General features: G+C 42.2%; 1 long non-coding RNA gene across 1 annotated transcript; it reads left to right on the forward strand.

The window, feature by feature from the left end:
* Positions 1–15,152: 15,152 nt before the first annotated feature.
* On the forward strand, positions 15,153–15,488 carry LOC149401268 (uncharacterized). The gene is made up of 3 exons (XR_016296446.1): positions 15,153–15,209; positions 15,280–15,372; positions 15,444–15,488. It is a non-coding gene; the product is annotated as an uncharacterized LOC149401268 (long non-coding RNA).
* The last annotated feature ends 5,060 nt before the right edge of the window (positions 15,489–20,548 follow it).

Raw genomic sequence — 20,548 nt, forward strand, 5'->3', positions numbered from 1 at the left:
ACGAGCAACGGATATTAAGTTCTTCCCAAAGGTAGGAACAAAATATACATTATTCAAGTTTAAAGTGCGGTCTTCAAAAGACAGCGTCACAGATCCCACAGCCTTTGCAGACACCAGGCTCCCATCACCCCATTTGAAACAGAACTCGCCTTCCTCTAAGCTTTTGGTTTTCTTGAAACCATTCAAGGAACAGCAAATATGGTTAGTAGCAGCGGAGTCAAGAATCCACGTTGATACATTATCAGCTACTAAGCATGCTTCGGTAACTAGTACAATACTATGTTCCTTTGCTTTGAGATAGGCGGGAGAGTTCCTTTTGTCGGCCCTGTAAGGTCTCTTCACAGTTTCAGAGGCGGAGGCTTTTTGCTCAGTAGCATGTGCCTCTCCTTGATTCCTCTTTCTCTTAGTGAAACCTACAGCAGTGTGAAGTTCCTCCATAAGCTTGGTAGCAGTGTACTCTAGCTTGTTTATGGAGTAGTTCATCTTGGAGGTATCAAGAGACGCGGGGAGAGTTTCTAAGATCATATCTATGAGATTCTTCCCATCAGTCTCAGATCCTAGGATTTCCATTTTATTTAGAAAACTAATGATCAGTATCATAAAGTCTCTAACAGGAGTCCTAGCCTTCATGTGACAGTTCATAAACTGTCGGACTGCTTTTTGCCTTGCTTGACGCCTTTGCCCTCCAAAACTCTCAAGGAGATTGTAGAACATGTCAACGGCAGTCTCGATGTCACGATGTTGCTTGTTCAGCATTTTGTTCATAGATGCTAAGATATAGCACCTCACAATCTCATCGGATCGAAGCCAGGCCGCTAAGGCGTCATTGTCATCTTGAGTTGAATCATCATTCGTCAGAGGAGGACACGGGGTGGTGAGTACCCATTTGTGCTTGTTAACGGTAGGTATTATGTCGAGGTTATGTTTCGAATCTATGTAGTTTTCGTTTTCGAGTTGGTTCGAGGAAAGAAAGATAGAGAGAGGGTTGAGAGACATATTGCCTATATAAGTTGAAACAAGTTTATGATTAGTCTTTGGTTTAGGATTTAAGTTTGTTTAAGACTTTATAAAATCCAAAGGTGTTATGAACGAAATGACACTTTACTCCTTCGAGGGAAGGCCGCAACGAGTCTCCTTTCATAAGTAAATGACTCATCATTAATGCATAGCCAAGATGTCAATACATCAATTTTGACTAGCCACCTTGTAAATTGGTTTGATCACTCACATCCTTTCGCAGGGCCTCGAGGGAGGATTACTAGGGATTGAGTCTAAGTGTGTAACCAACCACTTAGTCCAAAAGATTGACTTTGAAAAACAATCCGCCGAGGGGAGGTCTTGTCATCATCGTCTCACTCTCGAACGTAGCTCATTGAGCAATGATCAGAGCAAAGCGCCCTTGAGTACTCTCATTTAAGAGAGGGCCACGAGGGTGACTCTTAGTCCGGCGACACTTGCACTTTTCATTAGTGTTGGGGATCGCGGGTTACAAACAACGAGTATAACCCTCCCACTTAGTTTTTTGGAGTTGGTTCATCGACTCTTTTAAGTTCGGAAACAGATTTCCTAGTTAGAGAGCGACAGAGCGGACAACTAGAAGAGAATCCTAGATCGACATGTTCAGAGCAGTATTAGTGCATAAAGGCACAAGGTACATACTCGATCTTTTCCTATTTTCTATTTCGGGAAAGTGCGTGAGGGAAGTGTGAACTTCAACTCACTCGAACACTTGAAAGTTTGAGATTACACATCTTTTTATTTTTCGGCTTGTCTACAAGGAGACCTCCCACTCAAATTTTCAAGAGCATATAGATTTTGAACATATGTGATATAGATATAGTTTTGAAAACATTTTGAAAACTTATTTGATTTGGATGACAAAATATTTTCAAGTTTGAAAGTGAAAACGGTTTTTCAAAATTCAAACTAGTTTTGAAAAAAAAAAAATTCAATTTCAATTAATCTTTCAAAAATCAAAACTTTTAATCTTTACACATCATGTTTATAATCATATGAAAAACATTTTTGCTCAAGAAAGTTTTCTCATTAGAGTTCTATAACTCATGGTAGTGGGGTTTGAAAATCCGGATTTCTAAAAAACTGGAGTTTCAGACAGCCGCGCACCTCGGAGTAAAATCGCCATATCTGGCGGCTCCGTTGTCCTTTTCAGCCGAAACCAGTGGCATTAGACAGAGGACAGACAGAGCTTTAATTTGATTCAAGAATCATTAAATTTCGATTTCTGAGCAGAGAGTTATGCCGCTTTTAATGCGGGTTTACATTCCAGCTCGAAGAAAAAGAAATAAATTAAAGCTTTGTCCTTTTAGGTGCGAAAAAGAATCGAGTGTAACGGAACGTTTTAAGATATTGTTTAAAGCTTTTATTTGTGTTTAATTAGCAGGGTAATAACATAGAATAAAAGAAATAACAACATGCATAAAACGATTCAAGTAAATAAACGAAACTAGCAAGAAAATAAAACTAGTCATAAAATTTACTCGAAAAACCTCAAACCTTTAAAACACGTTTTTCAATATAAAAAATTAAAAACTTTTAGAACTGATTCTAATGTGTTTTAACATCATCCCAAACTCATAGAAAATCAACATGGTTTTCAATTTAAAGGCATGAGCAATAAATTAAAAAAAATCTAAGATTACAATTCTAACTTGTCACAAAATTAGTAAACTTTCGAAAACGATTTTCAAGCTCATAATTTAAAAACATGCACATGCATTCCTTTGACCATAGCTCTGATACCATTTGTTGGAATCGATCTAGGGTTTAAGAAAAAGTTTAACGCTTCGTTAAGCGGCGGAATTTTAAAAAATTTCTTTTTAAGTAAAACTAGTTTTTACTAACCTAGACAAGAGCATATGCATGTAAATAAAAACTAATATGAGCTATAAAAGTTACTAACCTTTTTGATGCTTGAACGTTGATGAGCCTTTGGAAGGTTCGCAACGTTCGTCTCCCCTCGCAGCACGTCTCTCTTTTCTTTCCTCGGGAACTCGAGCAACCACGATAGTTTCTATCACTAAATCACTCGAAAAGAAGGAATTAGTGAGTGGGCACTTTTAAACACTACGACTTGAGAACGAGTCTCGAAGTCGCAGAGCTAAAGACTAGGTCGAGTGAGGACCTAGGTGCCAAGACAAGAGAAAACCGAAAATAAACTAGAGAGAAAGAGAAGAGGACTTCGGCCAAGTTCTAGAGAGAGAGTCTCTCAAATCTCTTAAACTTGGATGAATGAATTGTGAGGAAATGAGGCTCCTATTTATAGGAGAGGTCTCACCTTCAATAAGGTAGTTTCCTCTTCTATGGAATATCACATATTCATGAGCAATTTCCTCTTTTTTCCCTTTGAGATACTCGGCCAAGCTAGGGCTTCTAGAAGCCTTGATTTGTTTCCTATTTTGTTCAAGGCTTGCCTTGTCTCTCTCTTGGCCGAATTCCATATAGCATCCTTATGCAAATTTGTTTCCTCTTTTTCTTTTGGCAAGTATCTTGATACATTTATGCACAAAATATTCTCTCTTGGTTGGGTATGTTGGGCGCCCAAGGCCTTCTAGAAAAGGCTTCTAGAAGCTTTTCCATTTGTTCATGACAACATGAAAAAGGCCCAATAAGAATTTTCAATAAAATTCTTATGAAATGAAATTAATTCACAAGGCCCAATAATCAAGTCATGGCCGAGTGAAACATGTCACAAAATGACCTTGTCAAAAAAATTTATTGACATTCATTTCATCCTTTGTCTCAAAAGACAAAAATACCCTTTTAACTATTTTCGTTCTTGTTTTGGCTTAGCTTCCAGTTTAACTATTCCTATCGATGTGATTCGTGACAGTGACCTCATGGACCCAAATGAACAAAGCTTTAGCTAAACACTTGGACTCAAAAGTTCACAAACCTTTTCCAAGTTTAGCTTAATGCCAACTGACTCCACTAAAGAGCTGACACTGAAAATCTCTCGGTTCAAATGAATTTATTTTCTACTCAAGAATTCGACCTAATTATGATGAGCGGATCCACTGAATATTATCTATGTTTACCCTTCATGAATGTCATCAGCTAGTCGGGATTTACTAAATTACCATTTTACCCTTCTAGCTGTTATTTCCTCAACTCCTTTGTCGCTTGTGAATAAGTTAGAAACAATGTATTGACGAGGAGCTAACAAGTCACATTGTTTCATCCAAAAGAGTCAGGACTCAATTTGGACACTGGCCAGTTCATTTATTCACACTCCAAGGAACAAAGCATGAGGTGACATACATTGCATTTCAGCAATCTTGTACATGAATTCCATATCTATGAGAACTTCACAAAGTTACTCATGACAGACTCACAACTTAGTACTTCACCAATAGGCCTTGTTCGGAATCACATAGTGAGTCCGAACTTTGACTTTCTCAAATGAGAATACTAAGGTGTGAAATGGCATGTCTCATTTCAGGATTAAGGTAAGCATGATGCAATTCATACATAGTGACTTCGAGACATAAGAGGTTAAATGGTTTGTTCTTATCTTGTCTCTAGAAGTGCACTGGTCAATTCAGTACCTTCGGAAGATACCTAGAAGAACTATAGAGTTCCTAACTCTCAATGCCTCATAACCAGACATCATAGATTCTTCTAACAATCATACTGAGGTCAATAGTCCTTTGACCCTAAGATTGCGAATATATCGTTTTAAGCAAACTACGAAGAGTTTGTTCATGCAAATCTACATTTGTCTCTTCGTAAGTTGTTAAGTTTGTTTATGGACTAAAAGACTATGGTTTTATCATAAAGCTTCAGACAAGGAAGATTGAATGAACGTTTCAACTTTATTAATGAATGAATAGGCAATTACAAGCAAGAGTCTTCATGAGACTTTATTACATCAAATGTTCAAAATAAAGACTACAACTCTTCTTGTGGGCACCATTGACAACACCTGGCACACCTCAACAAAATGAAGTGTCAGAGAGAAGAAACCGAACTCTTATGGAGATGGTTAGATCAATGATGAGTTACTCATCACTCCCTCTTTCCTTTCGGGGATATGCCCTCAAAACAGCCGCTTACATTATGAACCAAGTTCCGTCCAAAACGGTTCCTGTTACTCCTTATGAACGATGGACTGGCCGTAAAGTAAATCTTGGCGGCATAAAAATATGGGGATGCCCCGCACACGTGCTGAGGCAAAAGACTACCAAGTTGGCTAGTAGGTCAGAATTGTGTCTGTTTGTTGGATATCCAAAGGAAACCAAAGGTTTCACATTCTATAGTCTAGAGGACGATAAGAATTTCATTAGCACGAATGCTCGTTTCCTTGAGGAGGACTTTATGAAGGATGCAAAACATAGAAGCAAAATTGTGCTTAAAGAAAAGTTGAGTGAGGAAGCTTCTACCTCATCTGTAAGAACCGTTCTTACCTCAACTGAAACACAACCTAACTCTTCAGAATCACGTCAAATGTACTTCGACGTAGTGGGAGGGCTACTCAAAAGCCTGACAGGGTCATGTCCTATGGAGACTCTCTCGTAGCCGTCTCCGACATGGATGATCCTTTTTCCTATAGCCAAGCGATGGCTTGTTCTGAATCAAACCTTTGGCTTGACGCCATGAAAATTGAAATGCACTCGATGTATGTAAACAAAGTCTGGAAACTTGTAGACCTTCCTGAAGGGATTAAACCCGTAGGGTGTAACTGGATATACAAGAAGAAAAAGGGTACGGATGGGAACGCCGAGACGTTCAAAGCACGACTTGTGGCTAAGGGTTATACCCAACAAGAAGAGATTGACTATGAAGAAACCTTCTCGCCAGTCACGATGCTTAAATCCATCCGCATACTACTATCCATAGCTGCAGCTCTCGATTATGAGATCTGGCAAATGGATGTCAAGACTGCCTTCCTAAATGGGAATCTTGACGAGCGCATTTATATGGCTCAACCAAACGGTTTCGTGAAAAAAGGTCAAGAGACCAAGGTTTGTGAGTTACTTAAGTCCATTTATGGACTAAAGCAAGCATCTAGGTCATGGAATATTAGATTCGATGAAACTGTGAAAAACTTAAGCTTTGAACAGTCAATAAATGAGCCTTGTGTTTACAAGTTAATACACGAAGGTAAAGTTGTGTTTCTGGTACTGTATGTCGATGATATATTTCATAGGTAATGATGTGGGTAAGTTATCTGAGGTTAAGGTCTGGTTAGCAAAGCAATTCGATATGAAGGATCTAAGAGAAGCCGCGTACATTCTGGGGATCCAAATCTTTCGAGATAGGAAGAACCGGACTCAGTCGCTCTCTCAAGCATCTTATATTGATAAGGTGATGGATCGCTTCTCGATGCAAGACTCCAAGAAGGGCCAAACTCCCTTTAGGCATGGAGTCTCACTCTCTAAGGACCAGTCACCCAAAATTGCACAAGAGATTGAAGATATGAGGAAAATTCCTTACGCCTCTGCATGAAGGACTACACACATCTTCTTTTAGTCAAGTGGGAGTTTGTTGTCAATGGTGCCCACAAGAAGAGTTGTAGTCTTTATTTTGTACATTTGATGTAATAAAGTCTCATGAAGACTCTTGCTTGTAATTGCTTATTCATTAATAAAAAGTTGAAAAGTTGATTCATTCCTCCTTGTCTGTTTGAAGCTTTATGATAAAACATTACTCTTTAGTCCATAAACAAACTTAACAACTTACAAAGAGATAAATGTAGATTTGCATGAACAAACTCTTCGTAGTTTGCTTAAAACGATATATTCACAATCTAAGGGTCAAAGAACTATTGACCTCAGTACGATTGTGAGGAGAATCTATGATGTCTGGTTATGGGGCATTGAGAGTTGGAGACTCTATAGTTCTTCTAGGTATCTTCCGAAGGTACTGAATTGACCAGTGCACTTCTAGAGACAAAATAAGAACAAACCATTTAACCTCTTATGTCTCGAAGTCACTACGTATGAATTGCATCGTGCTTACCTTAATCCTGATATGAGACATGTCATTCCACAGCTTATGTATTCTCATTTGAGAAAGTCAGAGTTCGGACTCACTATGTGATTCTGAACATGACCTATTGGTGAATTACTAAGTTGTGAAGATGTCATGAATAACTTTATGAAGTTCTAATAGATATGGAATTCATGTACAAGATTGCTGAAATGCAATGTATATCTGCTCATGCTTTGTTCCGTGGGATGTGAATAAATGAACTAGCCAGTGTCCAAATTGAGTCTTGACACTTTTGGATGAAACAATGTGACTTGTTAGTTCATCGTCAATACATTGCTTCTAACTTATTCACAAGTGACAAAGGAGTTGAGAAAATAACAGCTTGAAGGGTAAAATGGTAATTTTCTAAATCCCGACTAGCTGATGATATTCATGAAGGGTAAACATATATAATATTCACTGGATCAATTCATCACAATTTATTTGAATCCTTGAGAAGAAAATAAATTCATTTGAACAGAGAGATTCTTAGTGTCAACTCTTTAGTGGAGTCAGTTGACATTAAGCTAAACTTGAAAAGGTTTGTGAAGTTTTGAGTCCAAGTATTGTAGCTCAAGCTTTGTTCATTTGGATCCATGAGGTCACTGTCACAAATCATATCGAGTAGGAATAGTTAAACTAGAAGCTAAGTCAAAACAATAACGAGACAAGTTTTAGGTAAATTGTCTAAAGGTTATTTTTGTCTTTTTGGACATAGGACGAAATGAACATCAATAAATTTTTTGACATTGTCATATGATGACAAATGAAATTTAAATCACACGGCCAACCTAAAGAATTTTGGCCTTGAGGATTAATTTCATTTCTGGAATTTTATGTGAAAATTCTTAATGGGCTTTTCTTATATTGTAATGAACATATAAATAAACATCTAGAAGCATGTTCTAGAATCAAAATTTCGTGCATACCATAGAGAGAAAGAAGAAATTATTTTGTGCATTGATGTATGAAGATACTTGCCAAAAGAAATAGAGGAAACAAATTTCCTCTAGACGGAAAGCTAATTTTCGGCCAATTCAGGAGCAAACAAATGAGGAAACAAATCCAAGGTGTCATGACTACTATGTTGGACGTCCATGAGGTGTAGAAATGAGAAAATAAGATTTGCTCATGAATATGTGATATTCTATAGAAAAGAGGAAATTACCTTTTGAAGGTAATCCTCCTCCTATAAATACCCCACCTCATTCTCATTGTTTCTCATCCCACATAAGTTAGAGATTGAGAACTTCTCTCTCTAGACCTTGTGGCCGCCCAAGCTTCTCTCTCTCTCTAGTTCTTTTCGTTTTTGGTATGGCACCTAGGTCCACATCTGACCTAGTGTTTTAGCTCTACGACTTTGAGACTTGTTCTCGAGTCGTCGTGTTTTAAAGTGCCCAGACACGAATTCCTTTCTTTCTCGAGTGATTATTGTGATAGAAACTTTCGTGGTTGCTCGAGTTCCCGAGGAAAGAAGAGAGACGTGCTACAAGGGGAGACGAACGTTTCAACCTTCCTAAGGCTTCTCAACGTTCAAGCTTCTCAAAGGTTAGTGAACATATAATGCTCATTAATAGTTTTAATTTATATGTACTTGCTATTTGTCTAGGTTAATAAAAACGTTTTACTTGTTTTAAAGAAAATTTTTAAATTCCGCCGCTTGCTCAAAGCGTTAAATCTTTTCTTAACCCTAGATCAATTCCAACAGGTTTTCTCCAAGCCTCTGCAATATGTTCACTACCTACTTGTGAATCTTGCATATAAGGAAAAATGACTAAGCGACCTTTCTCCGATAAAGCTCGAAGAGCCACTGAGTTGCTGGAACTAGTACATTCTGATGTATGTGGTCCCCTCAGTCAACATGCACATGCACTACTACAAAATTGATTTTCTGATGCGCAAGACTATCAGATGCGACTAGTCGCACCTAAAAGTCGCATCTAAATGACTTTCAGGTGCGACTAGTCGCATCTGATAGTCTTTCAGAAGCCGAAAAAATTCGCTCAAATTGTTTTTTGATTTTGACAATCCGATGCGACTAGTCGCACCTGAAAATATGTTGAAACTTTCGGGTGCGACTATGTCGCATCAGATAGTTTGAAATTTTTGAGCGGGCCTCATCTCCCCCTCTTTTATTTCATTAGTTTGACGTGGCGAATGAAATTTTTATTTTTTATTTTTATAATCAGGTGCGACTAGTCGCACCTGATAACTCATCAGATGCGACTAGTCGCATGTGATAGTCTTATCAGGTGCGATTCTGTCGCACCTGATTATTAGGGTTTTGTTTAAAAACCCAGGTCGCGATCCTTTCTTCTCCAGCCGCTCAAACTCTGTTAAAAAAAAAACACTCTCTCTCTCCTTGCGAACTTCTCTTCTTCTCCGGTTGTAAACTCATTAGCCCACATCCATCTCCTCCGTCCCTCTCTTCTCCGACTATTCCTTCGCCTAAGAACACTTCGCCGACCACCACCGGACCACCACACCGAGCTCTGCCGAGTCCCAGCCACACCGAGCTCCGCCGCCGAGTGTCAAGTTCCGCTGCCTCCGAGTCCCAGCCACACCGAGCTCCGCCGCTGTCGCTGCTCCATCTCCTCCGTCCCTCTCTTCTCGGCCTCTTCCTTCGCCGACCACCACGCCACGTACCCGTACCCGGCCACCGGACCTCCGCCTCATCCGGCCACCGGAGCTCGCCAGTCGCCACTGCCTCTCTCTCTCACTCGGTATTTCTCTCTCTCACTCCCTCTCTACCTCGCTCCTTCTCTGCCTCGCTCTCTCACAGCTCGGTTTAAACTCACAGCCGTACGTCATCTCGTGCCTCCGGACCTCGCCGTGCGCTCAGCCCCAGCCCCGCTGCCTCCGAGTCACCACCGACTCTCTCTCTCACTCGGTATTTCTCTCTCTCACTCCCTCTCTGCCTCGCTCCCTCTCTGCCTCGCTCTCTCTAACTCGGTTTAAACTCACAGCCGTCGTCTCGTGCCTCCGGACCTCACCGTGCGCTCAGCCCCGACCGCGCTGCCTCCGAGTCCCAGCCACACCGAGCCTCTGTCCCCGAGTCCCAGCCTCCGAGCCGCTGTCCCCGAGTCCCCGGCCGGCCGTCCTAGGTTAGTGTATATATATATTAGTGTATATATTAGTTAGTTAGGTTAGTGTATATATATAATATGTTAGGTTAGTGTATATAGATAATATGTTAGGTTAGTTAATTAATGTGAAGTATGTAAGTTAATAATAATGTGTAACTTAATTAGTATTAATTTGATAATTAATTTAACATGTTTAGTAATTTGATAATTAATTTTGATAATTGATTGTAAATTAGTTAGTATTAATATGATATATGGTTAAAATAAGTTTGATTTTGATAATTAAGTTTAATAATGTGATTAGTTTATATTAGGTTAAAATTAAGTTTTAGTTGTTTTTTGACATGTTTTGAAATATAGTTTGTGACATTTTTAAATTTTTTGCTTTTAATTAATTTAGATTAATTGTAAGTAAATTATTACCTAGAAATTGTAATTAGTTTAATAATTACATTTATGTTGCTTAGTTTATAATTAGTTAATTAATTTGTGATAAGTTTGCGTAGTTGATTTAACATGTAATTAAATTGTAATTTAAATAAGAAAAATAGTTTTGTGACATGCTTTGATAGTTTGTGACATGTTTGATAGTTTGTGATATTTTGTTTATTTCGATTTTTCATTTATAAATGTTGTGATCGAACCACGGATGTTCGGTTTAGGGCTGAGCTAATTTATAGGATAGTTCTGGATGGTTTGTGTATGTTTTTAAATAATTTTGCAGGTTTTTGGTTTGTCAGTATAATAGGGGAAACTCTGCCGAAATTTCGGTAGAGTTTCGAATTAATTAGTTTAAAACCTCCCAACTTATTCAATCCGAGCTCAAAATAACATAGAATTCATAATCTCTCTTTCATTTTGATCTCCGTCGTCCTTTATCAATAACTCTTCCAAACTTTCATTTCTCGCTCTCATTCAGCGAAATGTCCAATCCAAGTAGAGATTGGATCACGGAGAATAATCGGGTGACATTGCAGTACAAAACCGGTGTTAACGAGTTTATTCGCGCTGCAAGAAGATTCCCTAACGAAATTGGCAAATATCAGTGTCCTTGCAAACTTTGCAACAACGTGAGATGGCACGACATCGGGGTTGTCAGGAACCATTTGCTGAACAAGGGGTTTACCCCAGGCTACACAAAATGGTATCATCACAGCGAGCTCGAGCGTGTCGTACTTCCTCATGAAGAAGATTCCATCGGAGGAACAGATCAGAGAGGAATAGGAGGATTGCACGGTGCTGTGGAGGATATCAGGGATCACGAGGATTTCGACGATGCTACGGAGCCGACCCAGAGCGAGGTGCGTGCAGAGGAGCAAGTGGAAGACCTCTTCGCCGAGTTGGAAGCAGAATTGTACCCTGGATGCAAAGAGTTTTCTTCTTTGTCGTTCTTGGTTTCGTTGATGCACCTCAAAGTCACGAACCATTGGACGAACAAGTCTTTTACAGAACTCTTGCAGCTCTTGAAGAAGTCTCATCCAGCTGGTAATCGAATTCCGGAGAAGCATTACGAGGCAAAGGCGAAGCTGAAGCGTTTTGGCATGGGATACGAGATGATCAATGCATGTATTAACGATTGTGTCCTATTTCGAAAAGATCTCGCGGAAGTCGACGTGTGCCCAGTATGCAACGAGAGCAGATGGAAGCCAACTGGGAAAATGATACCGCAAAAGATTTTGCGATATTTTCCCCTGAAAGATCGATTGAAGCGGTTGTACGCGTCTCGACACACGTCGCTTTTGATGCAGTGGCACGAAAGAGATCGCGTCAGGGAAGTTGGTGTTCTACGACATCCTGCGGATAATACGACGTAGAAAAACCTGGACGAGAGATACCCAGGCTTTGCTGCAGAGCCTCGAAACGTGCGGCTTGGACTAGCTGCGGATGGATTCAATCCGTTCGGAGAAATGAGTTTATCGTACAGCATGTGGCATGTGGTACTAACTGCGTACAACTTGCCGCCTTGGTTATGCATGAAGAAAGAGTACTTGATGCTAACGCTTTTGATCCCGGGGCCTCACTCACCAGTAAAGGACATGGACGTGTTTTTGCAGCCAATTGTCGAAGAGCTGAAAGAACTGTGGGAGACCGGATTCCGCGTTCGAGATGGCGCCAACGATGAAGTGTTTCGATTGCGTGCCGCGCTACTTTGGACGATTAACGATTTTCCAGCTCGATCCTATTTATCGGGATGGAGTGGCCAAGGGTATCTCGCTTGCCCGACGTGCAACCTTGACACGCCGTCTTTGAAAGTCAGAAACAGGATCGTTTACTACGACCATCGTCGATTCTTGCGTATGCGTCACCGATTGAGAAAAAGCACCGATCACTACAAGGATCGCCACGAGAAACGTAGTAAACCCGAGAAGTTGACTCCGCAAGACATACTCGCTCAGTTGGCTAGTGTCTCTTCCATGACAACTGGCAAACATGCTGGCTCCGTGGGCAGAAAACGAAAGCGAGCCGAGTGCGAACTAAATTGGGCCAAGAAAAGCATCTTTTACGAGTTGCCGTACTGGTCAGATTTGGAGTTGAAGCATAACATGGACTTCATGCACATAGAGAAGAACGTGTGCGAGAATCTTCTCGGAACCTTGCTCAGCTTAGAAAAGAAGAACTACGACACAGATAAGGCGAGGTTTGATTTGATGGACTTGGGCATCAAGACCGCTCTCCACTTGAAAAAACAAGGGGATTCGTGGTACAAACCGCGAGCATCGTACACCTTAACCCTTGTTCAGAGGCAGCGATTTACCGAGTTCCTCCAATCTGTCAAATTTCCAGATGGGGTCGCTGGGAATTTGAAGAAAAATGTGACTGCTGATGGAAAACTCACAGGTTTGAAGTCGCATGATTGCCACGTGATCTTGCAGAGGTTGTTGGTTGTTGGTATTCGTCCTTTTGTGCCAAAAGAAATACATCAGACGATATCCGAGCTTTGCAACTTTTTCAAGCTGATAAGTTCGAGAACCTTGAGAGTAGAAGATCTTGAAAATGCGCAAGAGTCTATCATCGAGATCTTGTGTAAGCTTGAGATGATATTTCCACCAGCTTTTTTCACGATCATGATTCACGTGGCGATTCATCTACCAGATGAAGCGTTGTATGGCGGCCCGGTGCATATGCGGTGGATGTACCCATTTGAGAGATACCTTGGGACATTAAAACATTTTGTCAAAAATAGAGCTAGACCAGAAAGCTCTATTGCGGAAGCTTATGTTGTAGAAGAAGCTCTGACGTTCGTTGCAAGGTATCTTGAAGATAAAAAAAGTGTAGATGAAGTTCAAGTGCAAGAGCTCTCTGTTTTTCGATCCGAGATGTGTGTGCCTTATGGGATGATGAAACCGATAGTATTAGACGATGAATAGAAAGAGAACGCGGAGTGGTACATCTATACCAACTGTCCTGAAGTGGATCCATATTTGACGTAAGTTATCGTTGGGAATGTGTTTCAATTCATTCTTTTTTATATATTGCTATTGAAGTAATGTTTTTAATAACAGCGAGCATTTGGATCTCTTGAGCGAATCTGGAGTTCGCGATATTGAAGCGGAGCATAGAAAGAGGTTCAAAATTTGGTTTGAGAAGAAGGTAATAACACAATATCAATGCAATTTTTTGATAAACGCACAAGTGCTAATCAATGCTTTCTTTCGTAATCAGATTTTTGATATGAAAGCTAGTGGTTCTGACGTGTCTGACGAGCTCTATTCGCTTTCTATCGGTTCCCTTCAAGTCGCCTATCAATATCCGAGCTGCTTTGTAAATGGCGTGAAGTTCATCACTCGTCGTCGCGATAATCAACGAGTCACTCAAAATAGCGGTGTATGTGTACTTGTGGATGATTTCACTTACTATGGTCGAATGGAAGACGTCATCGTCGTGAACTATAGGCATAACTATAGTGTTGTATTGTTCAAATGCATTTGGTACGGTGACAAGTATCATGCAAACCGACTAGTGCACACCGATAAGACTACTGGAGAAACGAGTGCTTATACTGCGAAACAGTGGTTTAAAGAGGAGCCGTACGTACTCGCGACTCAAGTGAAACAAGTTTTTTACATCGAAGATCTTATTAAAGGCGGCGACTGGGAAATCGTCCAGGAATGCAATCATCGAGGGATTTGGGACATTCCTGAAGTTGACCCCTCCAACTCAGCCTCGATCCCATTGACTATAGAATTGTCAAACATCGAGCGTTTGAATCATCGACACGAAATCGATGAAGCTGAGTTAGTGGCTGTCGTTGACGATGATGAAGAAGACGATGATGAAAATGAGAGACATGTCGTTTTTGAGGGAGAAGATGTTGATGTCGATATAGAAGATGATATTAACATTATAGGCATAGATGATGATGAATGATTAATATCTTTTTTGTATGTTTATTTACTATATAATGTAACCACGGTTTTCCTCCGCCATATGTGAGGTTTGTTAATAATAAAATCCGTGGTGCCGTCCACGTTTTTTTTAAACAGAAAACTAATATTTATTTACTAATATTGTTCACATCTTACAGGATGTCAGATGCAGGTGGAGCAGGTGGAGATGAGTCTCCGCTACACCGTTCAGGAGCAGGTGGAGATGAGTCTCCGCTAGAGACACCGGGTTCCCAATGTCCTAAGAAAATAAGGGGACCAACAACCGGGTCTACTTCGGCAAAAGCAGCGCATGGGGTACCCGGTGCGAAAGTTGTTAGGTACGACCCAATCAACCAAACTTTCTACCAGGACGTAAGAAAAACAATAAAAAAAGGTAGGAGTATTCAACAACCGCGTCGGCGCTTTGGTGAAAGTCCATATCCCGGTCACACTTCGTGATTGGAACGAAGTGACGCCCCAGATGTTGGGCAATATTCTGAGCGCACTTCATTCCGAGTACACTTTCGTGTACAAGGATGATGAGACCGATGAGCTGCTTCCGGCGGATTGCTATCGTCATCAGATTGACCAGACTATCATTCGCGATGCAAAGCGTATGAGGCGCAACCAAAAGTCTAGATTATCAGGGACTTTCTTAGGAAAATGTTGTGGGCAAATGAATGTCGCCAAGAAAGAAATTCCAAAAGGATATCAAAAAGACGATTGGGAGAAGGTGATAGAGGAGTTCGCAACTGACGATTGGAAGGTAATGTATAATTCTAAAAATTATGTTATCTTCTATGAAATCGAATTATAACGCAATTTAATATGTGCAGAAAAAGTCTACTCGCAACAGAGACAATTCCAAGAACAAGAAAACGAAGTCCACACAAGGGTCGATTTCTTTTTTGGCTCATCGACATTTGAACGTAAGTTTATTCTAATTTTGTAATCTTTTTTTGCAATAAATACATTACTCATATTTTCATAAGAACTGCAGAGTAGGGAAGATGGGACTTTGGCCTCGGCGTTAAACACGTGGGAGAAAAAATATCAAGATGATCAAGGCAATTGGACGACAGCTTGGGCGCAACAAGCATTTGTAAGTTACTTGTGTTAATTACTTAATAATCAAGTTTCGATAATCTTAATAATTTTTTTAACATATGTTTGAAGGCGCGAATTATGACTCAAGTCGAGGATATGCAGCGACAAGCAGCGGAGTCAGGCCAAATGTTTGACATAGACCAGGCAGAGCAGTACGCGATGGATACTGTTCTCGGGCAACGTCGAGATTGGTATGTCGGGATAGGTCCCTCGATCCCGAGATCCTCGTATCTCTTGGCTCAGGCTCAGGACGACAGCTCGTCCTCAGGTTCTTCATCGACGCGCGTTCCAGATCTAGTGATTAGCGAGCTACAAGCAGCGTTGGCCGCACAACAAGCTCAGATGGAGGCGTTTCAGCGACAGTTCTTTGCCTACACACAGCAGCATCCGTCTCCCATGCAGACATCCCCCGCGATGATGCACCCTGGGACGACGCCGCCATCAGCTTCAATGCCGAATGTTCAGACGCCGGCATCCGCTTCAATGCCGAATGTTCAGACGCCGCCATCCGCTTCCATGCCAAATGCTGATCAGACGCCAGGTTCGGTAGAATTTCAGCGACATCGTTCGAGCGGCAGCGCATCAGGCCGCCAAGGCGCACGAGCAAGATCTGGCGGAAGAGGAGGCCGTGCATTCCAGAATTGGCAGACTTCGAATGAAAAAGGGAAACAAAAAGAATAAATTGTAATCTTTTTAATTTATTGAATGTAAATTATCAAATTTTATGAATTTAATATTATTATTTATATACTTATTCTAATTAATATTATTCAAATTATTTATTTAATTTAACAAAAAAATTATTTAATTAATTTTTTAAATTATAATTTTTATATATTTAAATGGCTGATTCTATTAGAATCAGCATTTTAAAAAAAATAACTACAGACAATCAGATGCGACTAGTCGCATCTGATACTTTCGCGGGAAGAGTATCAGATGCGACTAGTCGCATCTGATTGTACTAACACCCGCCAAATATTTCGCGGGGAATTACTATCAGATGCGACTAGTCGCATCTGATACTATAATTCATGCTTTAATTTCTTATTTTGAGGGATATTTAGGTGCGACGTTTGGTGCGACTTGTCGCACCTAAAATGTCGCACCTGATAGTGATGACTTTCAGGTGCGACTAGTCGCACCTAATATCATCAGGTGCGCACTTTCAGATGCGACAATGTCGCATCTAAAGTCGCACCTGATGATACTTTCAGGTGCGACATTTATGCTTTCAGGTGCGACTTTTGTCGCACCTGATGCTATCAATTGTACTAGTGATGGAGGGTACGAATATTTCGTTACATTCACTAATGATTACTCAAGATACAGTTTTGTCTATTTGCCCAAACACAAATTCGAGACCTTTAACATATTTAAGGTCTTTCGGGTTTTAGTGGAAAAGCAAACTGACAAAGTGATAAAAACCCTTTAATATGATCGAGGAGGTGAGTATATGTCTGGAGAATTCGATGACTTTCTTAAAGAAGAAGGTATCGCTTCTCAGCTTACCGCACCGGGTACACCTCAACAAAACGGCGTGTCACAGAGAAGAAACCGAACTCTTATAGAGATGGTTAGATCAATGATGACTTACTCATCACTCCCTCTTTCCTATTGGGGATATGCCCCCGAAACAGCCGCATATATTCTGAACCAAGTTCCTTCTAAAACGGTTCCTGGTACCCCTTATGAATGATGGATTGGCCGTAAAGTAAACCTAGGCCGCATCAAAATTTGGGGTTGCCCTGCACATGTGCTAAGGCAAAAGACTAGCAAGTTGGCTAGTAAGTCAGAATTGTGTATGTTCGTTGGATATCCAAAGGAAACCAAAGGCTTCAAATTCTATAGTCCCAAAGATGACAAGACTTTCGTTAGCACGAACGCTTGTTTCCTCGAGGAGGACTTTATAAAGGATGCAAAACCTAGAAGCAAAATTGTGCTTGAAGAAAAGTTGGGTAAGGAAGCTTCTACCTCATCCGTAAGAGCTGTTCTTACCCCAACTGAAACTCAACCTAACTCATCAGAACCTAGTCAAGTAGTACTTCGATGTAGTGGGAGGGCTTCTCAAAAGCCTGACAGGTACATGTCTTATGGAGATACTTTCGTAGTCGTCTCTGACATGGATGACCCTGTTTCCTACTGCCAAGCGATGGCTGGTTCTGAATAAAACCTGTTGCTTGATGCCGTGAAAGTTGAAATGCACTCGATGTATGTCAACAAAATCTGGAAACTTGTAGACCTTCCGGAAGGGATTAAACCCGTAGGGTGTAACTGTATATACAAGAAGAAAAAGGGTCCGGATGGGAATGCCGAGACGTTCAAAGCACGACTTGTGGCTAAGGGTTATACCCAACAAGAAGGGATTGACTATGAAGAAACCTTCTCGCCAGTCGTGATGCTTAAATCCATCCGCATACTTCAATCCATAGCTGCAGCTCTCGACTATGAGATCTGGAGATCTGGCAAATGGTAGTCAAGACCGCCTTCCTGAATGGCAATCTTGACGAGCGCATTTATATGGGCATCTAGGTCATGGAATATTTGATTCGATGAAACTGTGAAAGGCTTCGGCTTTGAACAGTCAATAGATGAGCCTTGTGTTTACCAGTTAATACACGAAGGTAAAGTTGTGTTTCTGGTACTATATGTCGATAATATACTACTCATAGGTAATGATGTTTGTAAGTTATCTGAGGTTAAGGTCTGGCTGGCAAAGCAATTCGATATGATGGATCTTGGAGAAGCCGCGTACATTCTGGGGATCCAAATCTTTCGAGATCTGAAAAACCGACCCTATCGCTCTCTGAAGCATCTTATATTGATAAGGTGATGGATCGCTTCTCGATTCCAAACTGCAAGAAGGGTCAAACACCCTTTAGGCATTGAATCTCACTCTCTAAGGACCAGTCTCCCAAGACTGCACAAGAGATTGAAGACATGAGAAAAATTCCTTACGCCTCAGCCGTGGGAAGTCTCATGTATGCTATGCTTTGCACTAGGCCAGATATCTCCTTTGCAGTTAGCGTAGGTAGCCGTTTTCAATCCAACCTTGGACCGAGCACTGGATTGCTATTAAGCATGTTCTTAAGTATCTTCGGAGACCTAGGAACTTGATGCTTACATATTCTGGTGCTGAGCTGACTATGACAGGATATACCAACTCTGATTTTAAAGCGGATAAGGGTTCCAGAAAATCCACTTCAGGATCTGTGCTCATCCTTAATGGAAGAGTTGTTGTGTGGAGGAGTATTAAGCAATCTTGCATTGCTGACTCCACTATAAAAGAAGAATATGTGGCTGCTTGTGAAGCATCCAAGGAGGTTGTATGGCTTAGAAAATTTCTTAAGTATTTGGAAGTCGTTCCAAACGTCGACGAGTCCATGACCCTTTATTGTGATAACAGTGGAGCTGTCGCTAACTCAAAGGAACCTTGAAGACATAATCGCTCTAAACATATTGAGAGGAAATACCATTTGATTCGAGAGATCGTGCAGCGCAGAGACGTGGAGGTGAAGAAGATCTCAACGGTTGACAATATTGTCAATGGTGCCCACAAGAAGAGTAGTAGTTGTTGTCGCATGAAAATGAACAACGATTAAATACCTCGGGCGGTTCGATCCAAGGCCGGACCAAGTGACCGCGCCCGGGCCAAAAATGGGAGCTCGTAGACCGAGCTGCACCCTCCAGACCCTGAGGTGTGTTTTGGGGGGTGTGACCGTGCCAAAGGTTGGCTACCTACGTACCCTTTAGTCGGGATCAGGTCAGAACGTAGTTCAATTTGTATGTTGAGGGCTATCTTGGGCTCGGAGGCTTGAGAATCCAAGGCTTTAGAGTAGGACCCGGTGTTGTCGCCGTTTCTCGGACAACGATTTAAGAGCCCAAAGTGGTTAGACCCAAGGCCGGACCAAGTGGTCTCACTTCGGCTCGAACGTGTCGGACTCGGTGTCCCGAGTCGTCCCTTAGCTGTGAATGTCCCTTGAGTTCGTCTAAACACCTCCAAATGAGGAATCTGGAGGGTGAATAGGGGTATGACCGCGCCAAAGGTTGGCTGCCTACGTACCCTTTAGTCGGGATCAGGTCATGACGTAGTTCAAGGCGTGTAAGACGCAGTGTGAGGCGCGGAGCCTTGGCGGAGAAGCGTGCTTCGACGAAGGAGACAGGGCGCGGAGGAGTCCTCGGCGGCGTCTCAGAACTTCGGAGATCGCGTGCGCGTCTGGCGTGTAAGATGCGCAGGGGGACTCTAGTCGAGAGCCCTAGGAGCGTGCTTGGGCACTAGGGGGCGTTCGATCAGAGGGAGCAACGTCCGGGAAGTCCCCGAGCGAGCTTCGGAACCTCTAAGAACGAAAAATCGAGGAGCTCTTCCCGCCGACGTTCGTGGTGGGCCGATTGTGGGGGAGGTCTTGGCGAGCGTCGAGGCTGGATCGCGAGCTCCAGGTCGGCTGGATCTGCAATGTCGGCTGGGATGAAAGCTTCGGCGAGCACTGGAGTCGGCTTGCGCGCACCGGGGCCGAACAGATCTGCAGCGCCGGCGGGAGCCGAGGCTTCGGCGGGCGTCGAGGCTTGATCGCGAGCGTCGGGTCGGTTGGGATGGAAGCTTCGGCGAGGCTGGAGCCGGCTTGCGCGCGCTGGGGCCGGACAGGTCTACAGCGCCGGCGGGAGTCGAGGCTTCGGCGGGCGTCGGAGTTGGTTCGCGAGCGTCGGGTCGGTTGGGATGAAAGCTTCGGCGAGGCCGGAGTCGGCTTGCGCGCGCTGGGGCCGGACAGATCTACAGCGTCGGCGGAAGTCGAGGCTTCGGCGGGCGTCAGAGCTGGTTCGCCCACGGAGGGATAGCGTGGATCTGCAGCGCTCGACGACCAGCTGGCCCGAGGAGATCGGCTCGCCTGCGTTCGTGGCTTCGGAACCTCTGAGAATGAGAAATCGAGGAGAATCCGCTTCAGGCCAAGGGTGGCATCAAGAGAAGCAGAGAGAAGTCTCAAGTTTTTTTCTCATAAGGAA

The sequence above is a fragment of the Urtica dioica genome, chromosome 4, assembly GCF_054948205.1.
Source record: "Urtica dioica subsp. dioica isolate 48M chromosome 4, U.dioica_male_clone48M_v1_H2, whole genome shotgun sequence".
In the NCBI taxonomy this organism is placed as follows: Eukaryota; Viridiplantae; Streptophyta; class Magnoliopsida; order Rosales; family Urticaceae; genus Urtica; species Urtica dioica.